Below are 16,576 nucleotides of genomic sequence, written 5' to 3' on the forward strand. Positions count from 1 at the left end.
CCCAGCCATAATGTAAGATAGAAAGGTCCTCATGCAGCATATGCTTGCTGGCTCCAGGAAAGCTTCATGTGCATAATACAGAAGTTGCCAAACAAGGAAACTGGAGCTACATTTCCATGGTGCCATGAATTTTAAACCTCAGAAATGGCGTGATCCATTAGGCTTTTCGTAATGCTTGGTGCCATCCGCTTAATAATATGTTCATGGCCCAGTGCGGTAGCTTATGCCTGTAATCACAGCACTTTGAGAGGCTGAGGTGGGCAGATCACGAGGTCAGGAGTTCGAGAGCAGCCTAGGCAATATGGCGAAACCCCGTTTCTACCAAAAATACAAAAATTAGTCGGTTGTGGTGGCAGGTGCCTGTAATCTCAGCTACTTGGTGGGCTGAGGCAGAAGAATCGCTTGAACCTGGGAGATGGAGGTTGCAGTGAGCCAAGATTGCACCATTGTACTCCAGCCTGGGTGACAGAGTGGGGCTCTGCCAATAAATAAATAAATAAATAAATAAATAAATAGTTCAAAGATAAAAGGAGGCATGACTGTAGTAGTAACTACAGTCTCATATGTTGACAGTATGTCTGCAGTTTGAGAATTCTTCAATCCAATGACATTCTGTCCGTTGATTTCACAGATGTTATGTTCTGAGAAGACCATTTCTAGCTGCAGAGCTATTTTTCACTGTGGATGTTATTTTTCCTTTTTTTCTTTCTTTTTGAGACGGAGTCTTGCTCTTTTCACCCAGGCAGGAGTGCAATGGTGAGATCTTGGCTCACTGCAACCTCTACCTCTCAGGTTCAAGCGATTCTCCTGCCTCAGCCTCCCAAGTAGCCAGGCGCCCGCCACCATGCTCAGCTAATTTTTTTTTTTTTTTTTGAGATGCAGTCTCACTCTGTTGCCCAGGCTGGAGTGCAGTGCAGTGGCCTGATCTCCAGTCACTGCAAACTCCGCCTTCCGGCTTTAAGCGATTCTCCTGCCTCAGCCTCCTGAGTAGCTGAGATTACAGGCTCCCGCCACCATGCCCGGCTAATTTTTGTATTTTTAGTAGAGACGGGGGTTTCACCATGTTGGTCAGGCTGGTCTTGAACTCCCGACCTCGTGATCCACCCGCCTTGGCCTCCCAAAGTGCTGGGATTACAGGCGTGAGCAACCACGCCCAGCCTATTTTTCAGTTTTTAAGGTAAAACCAACATGTCCAGTGCTATCCTTATGCATGGTAATCTTCCGTTCAAAGGGCCTGTCACGAATTGTCATGTCGTGGTAATCTTCTCTCCAAAAGCCTGTTTGAGCACCTTGTGCGCTTTATTAGAGCTCCACCCTGCAGTTTTCACCACTGATCTGGAATACTTGGTCCCCAAATCTCAGACCAACCAATGAGGCTGGAGAATTAGCCTGGATTAGCTGAACAAATATATCATTATCTATTGATTTGAGCCGGAGTCCAATTTTTCCATCTTGATCCTTACACAGAATGACTTCGCGAATCCCTTGCTTAATTTCTGCTCTCCGAATTCCAGCATCATTATCAGTTACAGGAACCACCATACACATCATACCGGAAGGTCTTGCTACCAACTGCCTCTGAATTGATGCACCAGAAACCACGGCCACATTTGCACGTATTTCTTCTTCATTTCAAGTCAGACCCATCCATGTATTGAGAGAGCTCCGGATATAGTTTGGGATAGAGATTTCCATCTTCAGAGATAGGAGCAGCAGCTTCTGACAAAATTGCTGGGTTGGCAGGGTTTGCAGAAAAAGCAGTTTGAGCCTGAATTACATTGTCTACCTTCAAGTCTTCAAGAGATGGATAGAGGGACATTTTTGCAGGATTCTTGTAGCCCACAAGGACCCGCTCGCCGCCGCCGCCGCCTCCAGTCACTGGCACCGACTTCTGAGGCCCGAGGGTTAGAGAGCGGCGCGCGCCCGAGGACCGTTCCCGAGGCGCGTCACGGCGCCGCCTAAAAGAATTCTTCATAGCTGGAAATATTTTACGTATTTTTGGTAACTGTTCTAAGGGGTGGCTTCTTGGGAAGGGCTGTTGAAGCTGCAAGGATTTCTCTGGGCAATTGCACGCCATCTCCTCCTATGTAAGCATAACTTTGAATTCCTTCGGGCTTCCATTCAGAATGTTGTCCCAAGTCCCTGTATACCGGTTTTGGAGCTAGCCAGGCAACCAAGCTAAACCTCCGGATTTTCCCCAGGAGTGGCTGACTCTGCTGTTCTTTCTACCTATACCAGAGCGCCCTCTGCTGGACATACCCAGAAGTAATTCTCAACACTCCATGTTTGGAATTGGCCCTCTCTCCCTCACTCGCTAGGAAAGATGACCCCTTTTCCTAGAGTGGGAGAAAGGCGAGTATTTCACTTCCTCTTATTTTCCCTCATCCCTCATCCCTCATCTCTCTCTTCCACCAAGACGGAGCTCTTCCCATGAAGAGAACATTTCTGTTCGTGAGGTGGCTCTGAGCAAGGGTGAGACGCTCAGTTTTGTCCTGTTGCTGAGCCCAGCTCCCAGGTGACCTTGCTCAGGGTGAAGTGACACCGTGCGGACCATTGGGCCCTTGGGAAGGGCACCTAGAAACTCTAACTTATTTGCATTGGGATGGAATCGTTACGAAGAATGAGGTTAGAGCCCAGAATGTACAGAATGTACTGAAACTACCTTTCAGCTTTTTAGCAGCCAGCCCGAGGAGGACGGTGCGGTCAGACAGGACAGTGTGGCAAAGAACAGTGACAGTCCCTCAGCATGTGTTGATGAACCGCAAAGCTGTCCTAATGTGCACTGAGACGTCAGGTTCACTCATTAGCAAGAGTTACATATCACATCCTGGCTTTACAGTGGTTGTGAGTTAAACAACTGACATATCTCTTTTGAACAATTGAACGGGCAAAGATCAAACCTGCAAATGCCAAGACTCTACGGTTCATGGTGTGTAGCTAAAAATAAACTGGTTGCTAAGGGGAAGTACAACTACTCCTGGGTCTGAAACCAAAGATAATTTCTACTGTCTAGTAGAAGACATCTTTTTGTGCAGTGACCAACATCCTCTACAGCATTCTCATGATACATATGAATGCCATGTGGTTCTTTTAACATTTCCTTGTTGTAGACTGAAATCTTGCTACCAAAGTGTAATTCACTAGAAAGAATTTGAGGGTGAGGCAGGGCTGTGTTTGGTATAAAAAGAATGGAGTCCAAAACACACATCAGGAGGAGGGCTATTCTGGCAAGGTGGTAAGTCACCGGATGTTTGCCTGGGTACATTTTCTTCCACAGTGAACCTTCCAAGCTGATTGAGGACACTATTTTCAGCAATGGATTATCCTCTTTCCTAGTTGCTAAATGATCATTTTTATTTCTTAATACTCAGCAGAGACCCACTCTATCCCAATTCATGAACACAGTATCTTTCTGACCTTGAGTAGAAAATTAGATTATTTAAAACAAAATGTAGAATGCTGAAAAATTTGTGGTCTTGCAGTGAATGCAGAAGACTCATTAGTCAATGGTTTAATAACTCGAAGCTATTATGTAGCATCACTTCTTAATCAGTTTTCATAATCAGATTGATTATATATCATATAATGGTGTATAAAACACATAGAAGGTCATGTTGATTTAACCCAGACAAGATAATTTGTCCAGGCTCATCTTTTCAAAAAGAATCTGTGACAGGACCAGGTACGGTGGCTTATGCCTGTAATCCCAGCGCTTTGGGAGGCTGAGGCGGGTGAATCACGAGGTCAAGAGATCGAGACCACCCTGGCCAGTATGGTGAAATCCTGTCTTTACTAAAAATACAAAATTTATTTGGGTGTGGTAGTGCATGCCAGTAGTCTCAGATACTTGGGAGGCTGAGGCAGAAGAATCGCTTGAACCCGAGAGGTGGAGGTTGCAGTGAGCCGAGACTGTGCCACTGCACTCCAGCCTGGCAACAGAGCAAGACTGTCTCAAAAAAAAAAAAAAAAAAAAAAAAAAAATCAGTGATGGAATTTCACTATGTTGCCCAGGCTGGGCTCTAACTCCTGGGCTCAAGCAATACTTCATCTTAGCTTCTGGAGTAGCTGGGACTATAGGCATGAGCCACCTTGCCTGGCAGCAGTAATAATTCTTTTCTCTTTAACAGTGAAGGAAAGGCTGGGTGTGGTGGTTCAAGCCTGTAATCCTAGCACTTTGGGAGGCTGAAGCGGGAGGATTGCTTGAGCCCCAGAGTTCAACACCAGCCTGGGCAACATGGTGAAACTCCCTCTACAAAATTAGCCAGGCATGGTGGCACGTGCCTATAGCATGGTGGTGCACACCTGTAGGCCCAGCTACTCAGGAGGCTGAGGTGAGAGACTCACTTGAGCCCAAGAGGTCGAGGTTTCAGTGAGCTGAGATCCCACAACTGCACATCAACCTGGGTGACAGGGTGATGCCCTTGTCTCAAAAGAAAAAAAAAAAAAGTGAACAAAAAAAATAGGTGATCAATATGTTTGCCTTAGTTTGTGTATTTGTTCTTGTGGAGCTTTTACATGTCTGAATTGAGGCTGGGTTTTAAGTGGACGGTCCTGCATCTGCTTGTGGCTCGCATGGGCAATGTTGCACAGAGGAACCACATTAGGGTGTGGGTCTTGACATGGAAGACAGGCCCACCAGAGGATTTCCAGGTAACATAGACCAAGCCCTCTCAGGAGGGAGGTTTGAGAGGTAGTGGGGGCAACATCATTACTAAGAGGTGGGAGTTAATTCTGGGGGAGAGAAGGGACAAAAAATCACAGATATTTATTTCAACAGCTATTACAATGGTTTGTGGCTTCCGAAGAGCCACAATACATACAGAGATACATGGTATATCCGTAGTATTAAAATTTCATGGTGAGGCGTGATTAGGAAAAAATGTCCGCTGGTATGGAAAGGGGCATTGATATGCTGGGTCAGCTCTTGAGGTGTGTTAGAGGCCACGCGGTGATGATGAAGATGATCAGGGTGATGTCACACCTTTGTTGAGGGTGTATTTATTATATGCTAGGCCTGTGTAAGCACCACATGTACATGATGTCATTTCATATTCAAAAGACCAAGTACAGAAGGTGAGATTTGCAGAAGTTGGGTAAGTTGTCCAGGGGAGGTGGTAATGTTTAGTGTTTGAGCACTCAGGCTGAGGCATGAGAACAGGCCTCTGACGATAGCATTTACTAGTCATTGGACCTCTGGTAGGCCTCACTTCCTCAATTATAAATTGGAAATATTAATAGTAGCTTCTAAAGTGTTACTGGGGGAATATATACAAAATGCATATAAAGTGCATGTAAAATGCTGAATGTTAGTTATTATAAGAATTATTGGCCGGGCGCGGTGGCTCAAGCCTGTAATCCCAGCACTTTGGGAGGCCGAGACGGGCGGATCACGAGGTCAGGAGATCGAGACCATCCTGGCTAATATGGTGTACTAAAAATACAAAAAATATATTGTAATCCCACCTCGGGATACTATTTTGCAAATACAATGACTAGCCTGGGCGACAAAGCGAGACTCCGTCTCAAAAAAAAAAAAAAAAAAAAAAAAAAAAAAAAAAAAGAATTATTATATAAATGTAACAATATATTTAATACATATACTATTTTAAATACAATGACTATCATATCTATAATATAAATATAAATGTTATTATACATCTTATTTATGACATTAATATAATTATGATATTTTACAATATGTAATATAATAAAAATTGTTATTATTATTATTAAGGTCTGTGCTCTTCACCACTTCCTTTTTTGTTTCAGCTAGAGTGCTACACTTGGTTTCTTTTCTTCTCTTTTTTTTTTTGAGACAGAGTCTCGCTCTGTCGCCCAGGCTGGAGTGCAATGGCACAATCTCGGCTCACTGCAGCCTTCACCTCCCAGATTCAAGCAATTTTCCTGCCTCAGCCTCCTGTGTAGCTGGGATTACAGGCCTACGCCACCACGCCAGTTAATTTTTGTATTTTTATTAGAGACGGGGTTATGCCATGTTGGTCAGGCTGGTCTCGAACTCCTGACCTTGTGATCTGCCCGCCTCAGCCACCCAAAGTGCTGGGATTACAGGTGTGAGCCACTGTGCCTGGCCCCTAGAGTTGGTTTCAATGTGTGTACTTTTTTTTTTTGCTTGTCTCCACTTCTTCTGTGTTTGATTTCTTCTCCTGTATATATATTTTAAATATAGAGACAGAGTCTCATTATGTTGCTTAGGCTGGTCTTGAGCTCCTAGATTCAAGCAATCCTCCTGTCTCAGCCTCCCAAAGTGCTGGGATTACAGCATGAGCCACCACACCTGGTCTCTTTTCCTATTTTTTTTTTTTTTGAGACGAGGTCTCGTTCTGTTGACCAGGCTGGAGTGCCGTGGCATGGTCTCAGCTCACTGCAGCCTCTGTCTCTCAGGTTCAAGCGATTCTCCTGCTTCAGTCTCCTGAATATCTGGGATTACAGGTGCCTGCCACCATGCCTGGCTAATTTTTTGTGTTTTTAGTAGAGAGGGGGTTTCACCATGTTGGCCAGGCTGGTCTTGAACTCCTGACCTCAGGTGATCCACCTGCCTCGGCCTCCCAAAGTGCTGGGATTGCAGGGGTGAGCCATTGTGCCCAGTCAACTTCTATTCTTGATAAACATCAATAAATATGCCTTTAGGGATAATAAGTTGACATTTTAGGGTATAGCCAAGTGCACATAAAATAGTATTCAATTTCACAGATGCTATTTTATCTTTCAAATATATTTGATATTTGAAATGCATCTTCAATAAAAGACAGATGACGAACTCAAACATTTTTTCTACATATATGAAAGGATTGGTATAATTAATAATGAAATTGCTTTTACAAATCACCAGGAGATGATAACTCTTCCAATAGAAAAATGGGCAAAGGACAAGATGAGGCAATTCATGCCAAAAAAGGAACAAAAATGGCTAATAATAAACAGGTAAGCAGTGTTCACCCTGATAACAATGAATTGTCTTTTTTTTTTTTTTTTTTTTTTTTTTCAGAGACTGGGTCTTGCTTTTTTTTTTTTTTTTTTTTTTTTTTTTTTTTAGATGGAGTTGGGCTGTCGCCCAGGCTGGAGTGAGGGTCTCACTATCTTGCCCAGGCTGGTTGTGAAATCCTGGGCTCAAGCCATCCTGCTGCCTTGGCCTCTCAAAGTGTTGGGATTACAGGTGTGAGCCACTGTGTCCAGCTGAATTGTAATTTTTGTTCACGAAATTGGTGAAATTTATTTTTTATTTTATTTATTTATTTTTTTGAGATGGAGTCTTGCTCTGTCGTCCAGGCTGGAGCTATCACAGCTCACTACAACCTCCACCTCCTGGGTTCAAGCAGTTCTCCTGCCTCAGCCTCCCAAGTAGCTGGGATTATAGGCGTGCACCACCATGCCCAGCTAATTGTTTTGTATTTTTAGTACAGACGGGGTTTCACCATGTTGGCCAGGCTGGTTTCAAACTCCTGACCTCAAATGATCTGCCTGCCTATGCCTCTCAAAGTGCTGGGATTATAGGCATGAGCCACCATGCCTGGTCAAAATTTAAAATGATCATTGTATCTCTTGCTAGTGAGAATGTGAAGACATAAGCAATCATACACTATTGTTGGCAGCATAACATAATTTAACCTGTTAATAAAAAGCAGAGCTGTTTTTGGAGGAAAGTTTATATCTATTAAAAGCCTTAAAAATTATGCAAGACTTTTGATCAGGAATTCTATTTCTAGGAGTTTATCTTAAGGAAAAAATACTATCTTTATATTTTCATCTGAATGCAAAGATGTATGTATAACGATTATTGTTGCAGTTGTTTTTATAATAATAAACAAATAGAAACAAATTAAATACTGGCCGGGTGCTGTGGCTCATGCCTGTAATCCTAGCACTTTGGGAGGCTGAGGCAGGTGGATCACTTGGATGGAGTTCGAGACCAGCCTGGGCAACATGGTAAAATGCCTTCTCTACTAAAAATACAAAAATGAGTTGGGTGTGGTGGTGTGTGTCTGTAATCCCAGCTACTCATGAGGCTGAGGCACGAGGGTTGCTTGAAACTAGGAGGTGGAGGCTGCAGTGAGCTGAGCTCTTGCCACTGCACTCCATCCTGGATGGTAGAGTGAGATCCTGTCTCAAAAAAAAAAAAAAAAAAAAAAAAAAAAAGAGAGACAAGGTAAATTCTTAGTAATAGCTATTTCAGTTATTATTGTCAAAGACACTATTGTTCAATAAAATGGAAAGATTGTTCTTTTCTTTTTTTGAGAAAGGGTCTCACTCTGTCTCCCAGGCTGGAGTGCAGTGGCACAGTCATGGCTCACTGTAGCCTGGGTCTCCCAGGCTCAAGGGATCCTCCTGCCTCCCAAGTAGCTGGAACTACAGGCAAGTGCCACTAGCCCACCTAATTTTCTTATTTTTGGTAGAGATGAAGTTTCACCATGTTGCCTAGGTTGGTCTGGAACTCCTGGGCTCAAATGATTCATCTGCCTTGGCCTCTCAAAGTGCTGGGATTACAGACATGAACCACGGCACCTGGCTGATTTTCAACTAATGTTGTCGAGGTAAAAAATCAGAGCATAGAATGGCACCTGTTCCACGATACTGTGCTTGCTTAAGTAGAAAAATGTGTCCATATGGCCATAGAAAAGTATTGGAAGCACATAGCTCAAAATGTTAAAAGCAATTGCCTTTGCATATAGACTTACAGGCGATTATTTTCTTTTTTTTTTTTTTTTTTTGAGATGGAGTCTCGCTCTGTCGCCCAGGCTGGAGTGCAGTGGCGCGATCTCGGCTCACTGCAAGCTCCGCCTCCCGGGTTCACGCCATTCTCCTGCCTCAGCCTCCCGAGTAGCTGGGACTACAGGCGCCCACAACCGCGCCCCGGCTAATTTTTTGTATTTTTAGTAGAGACGGGGTTTCACCGTGGTCTCGATCTCCTGACCTTGTGATCCGCCCGCCTCGGCCTCCCAAAGTGCTGGGATTACAGGCGTGAGCCACCGCGCCCGGCCGGCGATTATTTTCTTTTTTGAAGTTTCTGCAACAAGCAGGTTTTATGTTCTAGTTATTATTGCTGCATTATAAACCATTGCAAACTTAGTGACATAAAAGAACAATTATTTTATTATGTCAACAAGTTCTGGGATCAAGAATTTGGAAGGTCAGAGTAGGGATGGCTTCTTTCTGCTTCATCCTGTCTCAGACCTTAGCTGGAAAGTGACTAAATAGCTGGAGGCTGGAATCATCAGAAGGCTAATTTGCTCACCTGCCTGACACCTGGGCTAGGAGGACATTAAAGGATGGTCTGATGCCAGGCACAGCAGCTCACGCCTGTAATCCCAGCACTTTAGGAAGCTGAGGCAGGTGGATCACTGGAGGTTGGGAGGTCGAGACCAGCCTGATCAATATGGTGAAACCCCGTCTCTACTAAAAAAACCACAAAATTAGGCTGGGTGTGGTGGCTAACGCCTGTAATCCCAGCACTTTGGGAGGTTGAGAAGGGCAGATCATGAAGTCAGGAGTACGAGACCAGCCTGGCCAACATGGTGAAACCCATTTCTACTAAAAATACAAAAATTAGACGGGCATGGTGGTGGGCGCCTGTAATCCCAACTACTCTGGAGGCTGAGGCAGGAGAATCGCTTGAACCCGGGAAGCAGAGGTTGCAGTGATCTGAGATTGTGCTACTGCACTTCAGCCAGGGTGACAAAGCAAGATTCCATGTCAAAAAAAAAAAAAAAAAATTACAAAATTAGCTGGGTGTGGTGGCACATGCCTGTCATTCTAGCTACTTGGGAGGGTGAGGCAGGAGAATCGCTTGAACCCGGGAGGCAGAAGTTGCAGTGAGCTGAGATCGCGCCATTGTACTCCAGTCAGGAAGGACAACAGGAGTGAAACTCCGTCTCAAAAAAGCAAAACAAAACAAAAAGATATATAGGATCTCTGACATTGCCTGTAATCCCAGTACTTTGGGAGGCCAAGGTGGATGAGTCGCCTGAGCTCAGGAGTTCAAGACCACCCTGGACAACATGGTGAAACCCCATCTCTACTAAAATACAAAAAATTAGCCAGGCGTTGTGGCATATGCCTGTAGTCCCTGCTACTCAGGAGGCTGAGGCATGAGAACTGCGTGAGCCTGGGAGGTGGAGGTTGCAGTGAGTTGAGATTGTGCCATGGCACTCCAGCCTGGGGGACAGAGCGAGACTTCATCTCAATAACAACAACAACAAAAAAGCCTGGTCTGCCTCCTGCAGCCCCTATTTGTGGCTTTTCCATGTAGCCTGGCTTCCTACCAGCATGCTGGCCTTGGTGTAGTTGGACTCTCATGACAGCTCAAGAGAAGTTGAACTTCTGCAAGTCGCAAGCCAGTCCATACTTCAAGTCACAAACCCATCCATATTCAAGCTATCCATATTCAGTTTGAACTTCTACAAGTCTTAAGCCTGTCCATATTTATGAGGAAGGGGACACAGAAACCACCTCTTGGTCACTTTGTAGAAAAGTGGGCTGGGAGACATAGTTGCAGCCAACTTTGGAAATACGTATATATTACTTTTGTATTTGGAAACAAATCCATAAATATCATTGCAATTAAAAAAAAAAGCCTATAAAATACCTAGGAGCCTAATTCTCTGAGAGATTGATTGCAGAATCATTTTGCATAATTGAGTTGAAAAGAACCTTCCTAGGTTTTGGAAGGAAGGACATCTTTGTGTTGCTCCTTGTGTCCTGGGTGAGGATGTTGCCCTTGAGATACTCCTGTGTGTGGGTGCCAGGGTAGATGTGGGGAAGGATGGGGGCAGCATTGCCAGATACAACACAGGACATCCCGTTAAATTTTTTTTTGAGACGGAGTCTTGCTCTGTCTCCCAGGCTGGAGTGCAGTGGCATGATCTCGGCTCACTGCAACCTCTGTCACCCTGGTTCAAGCGATTCTCCTGCCTCAGCCTCCCCATTAGCTGGGATTACAGGTGTGTACTACCACGCCCAGCTAATTTTTGTATTTTAAGTAGAGATGGGGTTTCACCATGTTGGCCAGGCTGGTCTCGAACTCCTAACCTCAGGTGATCCACCCGCCTCGGCCTCCCAAAGTGCTGGGATTACAGGTGTGAGCCACCGCGCCTGACCCATCATGTTACATTTGAATTTTAGATAAGTTACAAATGTTTTGTGTAAGTGTGTCCCAAATATTGCATGTGCCATACTTATCCTAAACAAATTTTCTTTGCTTATCTGAATTTCAAATTTAACTGAGTATCTCATATTACTGTTTTTGCTAAATCTGGCAGTCATAATTGGGGGCAGTTCATAATTGGGGGCAGTTCTGGAGAGAAGCCCGAATGGGCCATTGCCACCTTCTTATAACTCTCCCACTGCCCGGCAATGACGAGAAGAGCTCTGGCAGTGGTAGGGAGATTCTATTTTCAGCGTGGGCATCAACACAGTCTGAGAATAGAACAGGGCAAGGGATGGGTGAGGGAAAGAATGTTTTCCAGTGTGTGAAGGGGGATCTGCCAGTAGGGCTGGAAACCTGGACTTGATTCCTGGAGTTGTTGAAAACTCACTTTGACCTTGGACAAGTCACTAAATCCGTCTATGGCCAAGTTTCTTGTATAAATCCTACTAGTCCAATAGATGGCTCTTGGGAAGATGAATATGAGATGAGTAAAGCTGCTTTGAAAGTCTTAAAAAGGAGCCCTAGGAAGGAAAATTTAAAGTATTGGTGCTAGTTCCCTCATTCTGAGCCTGGCCAACACAGGACACCTGAAGGGCTTTCTCTACAAACTTTTTCTGGATGAGCTCACATCACTGTTTTTTTTTTTTTAAATATTTTATTTTATTTTTTTAGAGATGGGTCTGTCTTCGTCACCCAGGCTGCAGTACAGTGGTGAGATCATAGCTCACTGCAGTCTCAAACTCCTGGGCTCAAGCAGTTCTCCCACCTCAGCCTCCCGAGTAGCTGGGACCACAGGAATGAGCCATCACACCCTGCTAACTTTTAAATTAAAAAAAAATTTTTTTGTTTGTTTGTAGAGACAGGGTCTCACTATGTTGCCCAGGCTGGTCTCTAACTCCTGGTCTCAAGTGATCCTCCCACCTCAGCCTCCCAAAGTGCTGTGATTACAGGAGTGAGCTGCCACCACGCTTGGCTAACATTGTTTTTAAACAAAATATCAAGCCAAAGTGTTGTTGCTTTTTAAAGTCTATCCCCTGTCCCACCTTGGGCTACATGAACTAGGACAACACCAGACGTTTCTGCGAATTAAAGAGGTAAATGTGCTGTGTCATTAAGTACTGCTTTTTCTTCGTCTTCACTTATCTTCTGTGACTAGTCTGCTGTGGAGTTCACACTAGTTAGATGCATAATGTGCTCTAAAAAGCTGTGTTCTTTTCCTTCTCTCTCTGCTAAGATGCAATTCCAGTAGCTAAAGTAAGACTAGTGAATTTATGCCTGTTTCCAAATAGAGATCTGGCCAATGACAAAGGTTTGTTTTTTTTTTTTTAATTTTTTATTTATTGGTTGCTAGGTAGAAAAGGCTCCTGCATGGCTACAGTCCAACATAGCTCTGCACAGCAGGAGGGAGGCAGGCAGCCTGCTCCACTAACAAGAGGAAGTCATTTTTACATAATTTTCACAAAGATAGAAGGGTTTTCATTTTCTGGGGGGATTACAGGCACCTGCCACCACGCCTGGCTAATTTTGTATTTTTAGCAGAGACAGGGTTTCACCATGGTGGTCAGGCTGGTTTCAAACTCCTGACCTCAGGTGAACCGCCCGCCTCGGCCTCCCAAAGTGTTGGGATTACAGGCATGAGCCACCGCGCCCAGCTAAAACCTCAATTAACTGGGAACCAGTTGTCTGGAATCTTCAAATTTGCCCTGCTTTCAAGTCGACATTTTAGCATTTATTATATTGTTTATCAAATACTCAAATATTTGCTGAGTATTGACTTAGTAAAGCAAGCCACTCTTAAGAAAGTCACATTATAAGTTCATTAAAAATGAATAAATAAAAACAATCTTAAGTATCTCCTGAGGTGGCTATACATTCAGCTCAGTTCCTTATTTTTGTATTTTTTATTTTGAGTATAGCAACAGCATTGTAAACATAAAATGCATAGTGAGACTTTGTGTCCTGTGCTATACCTAAAGCCTGGCAAAATCCCCAGGATTAAGTACCCATGTATTTTGACTATATGGGTACTTAATCAGTCAAGGGGAAATGCTTTTGTTAAAAACAAGGTTTTTCTCTACAATTAAATAAATAAAAATTAAAAAAATTCGGGATCTGCCGGGCGCAGTGGCTTACACCTGTAATCCCAGCACTTTGGGAGGCTGAGGCAGGCGGATCATGAGGTCAGGAGTTTGAGACCAGCCTGGCCAATATGGTGAAACCCCGTTTCCACCAAAAATACAAAAAAATTAGTCAGGCGTGGTGGTGGGCACCTGTGGTCCCAGCTACTCGGGAGGCTGAGGCAGGAGAATTGCTTGAACCCTGGGGGCGGAGGTTGCAGTGAGCCAAGATTGTGCCACTGTACTCTAGTGAGACTCTGTCTTAAAAAATATATATATATTATATATATATATTTTATATAAATATATGTCATATATATTTTATATAAATATATATAAAAATATATATAGGGATCCAGGACATAGGCACATTTCACAGAAATTTAAACAATTACATGAATAACATCTTCTTCATAATTATAGTTTTACCATATGCTAGGTAATATTAATATTAGCTCAATCCTATTTCCATGACAACAATGATCCAGTAAAACACTTGCAAAAGTCATGTCTCATTGGAAATATGTATTGGATATTTGAAGGTTATCTGATGATGAGCTAGACCCCCCTGCTTAGACTGTACCTAGAGTACATACATCCTGTTTGCACATTAGATTTCTATGGAGGTGGGACCTGGTTCACCTTATTCTCCAGGCACTGACCGATAATTGAATCTCACTAAATATTTGATGAACAAAGTAAATAAACTGAAGAGTAGTATTTCTTTCTTTTTTCTTTTTTTTGAGACAGAGTCTCGCTGTGTTTCCCAGGCTGGAGTGCAGTGGCGCAATCTTGGCTCACTGCAAGCTCCGCCTCCTGGGTTCACACCATTCTCCTGCCTTAGCCTCCCAAGTAGCTGGGACTACAGGCACCCGCCACCATGCCTGGCTAATTTTTTTTGTGTGTGTGTGCTTTTAGTAGAGACAGAGTTTCACTGTGTTAGCCAGGATGGTCTCGATCTCCTGACCTTGTGATCTGCCCACCTTGGCCTCCCAAAGTGCTGGGATTACAGGCATGAGCCACCGCGCCCAGCCCTAAGAGTAGTATTTCTTAAACATGGGTCTTATAACTAAGGCTTAGAGAGGGTACGTAAATTCCTCAAGGTCACACAGTAAGTGATGGAGTGGGGATTCCAAACCCAGGACCCCAGGTCCCATGGCCTTAACTGTTACTGTCAATTGCCTGTTATGGTTAATTGACTTCTTAAATTATACATTCATACATACATATGTACATATGTGTGTGTGTGTGCATACAGTCATGTGTTGCTTAATGATGAGGACACGTTCTAAGAAATGAGTTATTAGGTAATTTTGTCATTGTGTGAACATCACAGGGTACGCTTACAAACCTAGATGGTATATAGACTACTACACACCTGGGCTCTGTGATATAGTTAAATACCTATATACAGTACAGTATAGCATGTTACTGTACTGAATACTGTAGGCAACTGTGATGCAATGGTATTTGTGTATCCAAACTAGAAAAGGTACAGTAAAAATACAGTGTAAAAGACAAAAAATGGTACACCTGTATAGGGGCACTTACCGTGAATGGAGCTCACAGGACTGGAAGTTGTTCTGGGTGAGTTGAGTGACTTTATATATTATAATAAATCATTTAATAATAACAAGTTATTACTATTATTGCCACTAATAAATTATTACTATTATTAATAACAAATAGTGGCCGGGCGCGGTGGCTCAAGCCTGTAATCCCAGCACTTTGGGAGGCCGAGACGGGCGGATCACGAGGTCAGGAGATTGAGACCATCCTGGCTAACACGGTGAAACCCCGTCTCTACTACAAAATACAAAAAAAACCTAGCTGGGTGAGGTGGCGGGCGCCTGTAGTCCCAGCTACTCGGGAGGCTGAGGCAGGAGAATGGCGTAAGCCCAGGAGGCGGAGCTTGCAGTGAGCTGAGATCCCGCCACTGCACTCCAGCCTCGGCTACAGGGTGAGACTCTGTCTCAAAACAAACAAACAAACAAAGAAAACCAAATAGTTACTATTATTCATAATAAATTGTTATTCTTTTTTTTTTTTTTTTTTTTGAGACGGAGTCTCACGCTGTTGCCCAGGCTGGAGTGCAGTGGCGCGATCTCGGCTCACTGCAAGCTCCGCCTCCTGGGTTCACGCCATTCTCCTGCCTCAGCCTCCTGAGTAGCTAGGACTACAGGCGCCCGCCACCGCGCCCGGCTAATTTTTTGTATTTTTAGTAGAGACGGGGTTTCACTGTGGTCTCGATCTCCTGACCTTGTGATCCGCCCGCCTCAGCCTCCCAAAGTGCTGGGATTACAGGCTTGAGCCACCGCGCCCGGCCTAAATTGTTATTCTTATTAATGTAAAATTTAATTTACAAAGCACCACTCTTCTTTCTTTTAAAGCCTCTAGCACTCAGTAGTCCTAGGATTCTCCTATCCAAGTACTAATCAGGCTTGACCTGGCTTAGTTTCTGAGATCAGAAGAGATTGGCTACAGTCAAGGTGGTATGGCCGTAGACAAATACTCTTCTTTCTTCAATAATAAATTAACCTTAGTTTACCGTAACTTTACTTTTTTTTTTCTGAGACGGGATCTGGCTCTGTTGCCCAGGCTGGAGTGCAGTGGTTCAATCTTGGCTCACAGCAACCTCGGCCCCCTGGGTTCAGGTGATCCTCCTGCCTCAGTCTCCTGAGTAGCTGGGATTACAGTTGTGCACCATCACACCTGGCTAATTTTTGTATTTTTTGTAGAGTTGGGGTTTCACCATGTTGCCCACGCTGGTCTTGAACTCTTGGGTTCAAGCAATCCACACACCTTGGCCTCCCAAAGTGCTGGGATTACAGGCATGAGCCACCACACCCAGTCCAACATTTTTACTTTATAATAAACTTTCTAGTTTTTAATTTTTTCAACCATTTTGTAATAGCACTTTGCTTAAAACACAAACACATTGTATAGCTGTACAAAAATATTTGCTTTTTATTTTATTAAATAGTGATGACGGGGGCGTCTTAGCTTGCTCCCCAGGCTGGCCTTGAACTCCGGACTTAAGCAATCCTCCTGCCTTGGCCTTTCAAAGTGCTGCGATTACAGGCATGAGCCAGTGTGCCTGGCCAATTTTCTTTCTTTATATCCTTATTCTATAAGCTTTTTTTCTATTTAAAAATTTTTACTTTCTTAACTTTTTTGTTAAAAATTAAGACACAAACACATTAGCCTAGGCCTACAGAGGGTCAAAATCATCAATATCACCATCTTCTACCTCCACACCTTGTCACTAGAAGGTCTTCAGGGTACTGTAGGAGCTGTC

General features: G+C 43.8%; 1 pseudogene; it reads right to left on the minus strand.

Moving 5' to 3' along the window:
• Positions 1-131: 131 nt before the first annotated feature.
• On the minus strand, positions 132-1,853 carry LOC126961323 (syntenin-1-like; annotated as a pseudogene).
• Between the last annotated feature and the right edge of the window lie 14,723 nt (positions 1,854-16,576).

The sequence above is a fragment of the Macaca thibetana genome, chromosome 8, assembly GCF_024542745.1.
Source record: "Macaca thibetana thibetana isolate TM-01 chromosome 8, ASM2454274v1, whole genome shotgun sequence".
NCBI lineage: Eukaryota > Metazoa > Chordata > Mammalia > Primates > Cercopithecidae > Macaca > Macaca thibetana.